Below are 2,302 nucleotides of genomic sequence, written 5' to 3'. Positions count from 1 at the left end.
TAGCGTGGGTGGCATATCATGATGACAGATGCATTCCTGACCTGTTGCTTGCTCAGCTGGTGGTAGAGATTTCCCATTGATATAGATTTGATTCAATTATGTGAAATAAATAGAATTTCTTCACTTTAAAATATTGTCAGTCAAATCTTTGCTTTTGTGGTCTTATATTGCAATCTATAGAGCGTTGTTGACTAAAATAATGTTTGTGAGATCAGTTTTACAAATTGTCATGATACTGCAGGCCAGTGGTTCCCAACCTGGGGGTCGGGACCCCACTAGCCTTCTGGGTTTTAAGGCCATGTAAGAAACTGAAAAATATACACGTAGGACTATATTTCTCATCTGGTTCACTTCTTCACTTCTGTGAGTAATCACATTTCTAAAATAATCTAATGCTAAATTGTCTAATAGAAAATGGCCAACGCCAGGGACAAAGAAAACACTGATCACTGAATTTTCAAAAAAAGAGCCCTATTAAGTATTTATTTGCTTGCATTGTATAAAACGTTTCTCTTAAAGCGAAATAATCTGTTACAAAATGCATCTAGGGGTCCTGGTTTTACACCCCAACTATCGCGTTACTGAGGTTCCTATTGCGATTAATTGCCTACTTTTTTTATATTTATGGACATTCCATAAACGTGTGTCTGAGAAAGGTGTCTGTGTATTATCTTATACGAAAGAGTCTCTTTAATGAAAAAGGTTTGGGAATTCACCGCTTTGGTGACAGCCTTGGTTTAGGCATAGCAGAGGCTTCAGAACTTGCAAGCTTTTTTTTCTTCTCTGCTCTCTAATCTTGGCAGTATTGTCCAACTCGCTGCGACAACAGCATGATGGACGAAGGGTGTGTAAGAGCATACTGGAAGAAAGGACAATCATAAAAATGTATATTAACATAATTCTCTGGTAGGGTAGATTTCTCATACAGGAGCTTATTGGTATGCTGCTCTATGGTGTGGAGAGAGAACGGGCTTTAATGTTTCAGCAAACGATCACACTGGTATCCACTGACAGTTCGTCAGCCACTCCGTTTTGGAATGTTTTACTTAAGCAGTACCAGCATTTATTTAGATTTTTTTTGCGCGTCTAGGCCCTTTTCCCGACCCCCCTCATCACTCCCGCAATATGTTTACATCGAGATATTGGGGAGTGATGCGCAAATCCTTTAACCCCCCAGTCGGAGCCTACAGGTTGGATGCTGGGTGGTGGTGTGGCTTACAGAGCAGCAGGCAGCATAGCTTTACAGAGCGCCGCAGCAGCGCATCAGTAAGTTTGATGCAGGGCACAGCCGGCTTGACGAGCAGAGGAGAGCTGGGATTCTGCCAGTTTTAAATAGTACTGCCAGATTGGAGGGATTGCTTGGTTAGTGATTATGGCATAAGGCATGTCATGTGTGTAATCAGTGCAGCTACTATTAATGTAGTTGTTGCTACTGTTGTTGCTGTACATCTGTCCGTCTCTCTTTTCTCTCTCTCTCTCTCTCTCTCTCTTCTTTTCCCCCTAACTGGTCAAGCAGATGACCACCCACCTAGAGCCGAAGTTCGTCCTCAGGTTTCTGCCTGTTTAACAGGCAGTTTTTCCTTTGCCCCCGTCACCAGTGCTCTGCTCATGTGGTCTTGTTCGGTCTTCTGTAAATGTTAAAGGATTCGGTCTTTAGATCTGCTCTATTTTTAAAAGTGTCCTGAGATACTTCTGTTATGCAGAACCTACCAATCTTTTCTCCTGTGGCATGTCTTCCACTCAGAGCCAGGCCACCATGCCACCCACACCTCCCCTGACACATCATTCTTCAGGAATGCATCATCTTATTGCCCCATCCATTATTCGGTCACCCTAAGTGACAACCTTATCTGAAATCCTACTTGCTCACGTGGAAAAAAACACTGTCCTTTTCCTCTTCAGCCTAGCAGCCCACTAACCTGAGAAGAAAAACTCACCTATTTGATAACAAGGTTTACTCTATCAATTTCTTAACAAATTGTCTGCTTACCTTTTATTGTATTCTTCATAACCTCGGGTGCGTCAGGTTGTCTGAAGTTTATTTAAACTACCATAAATGCACTTTCTTCTCTTTAGGTTAGACAAAAGGTATAGACAGTAACTTTATCTTGCATTGGAAGGGGAGAATTTGAGGAAATCTTTGGACAGGGAGCTGTTACAGTTATAGACTTGAATATTCAAGTGATCATTACATCTTTATTGTGCAACGGCAATGAAGAATATCAGATGATTTTGAAATATAATTTTCTGTTGATTTCTTCTTTAGGGACAGACAAAACAAACATTACGACAACTAACAAAT

The sequence above is a fragment of the Morone saxatilis genome, unplaced genomic scaffold (assembly GCF_004916995.1).
Source record: "Morone saxatilis isolate NCDOM2014 unplaced genomic scaffold, NCSU_SB_2.0 Contig11, whole genome shotgun sequence".
Classification (NCBI taxonomy): Eukaryota; Metazoa; Chordata; class Actinopteri; family Moronidae; genus Morone; species Morone saxatilis.
Note: the sequence above shows the minus strand (reverse complement) of the source record.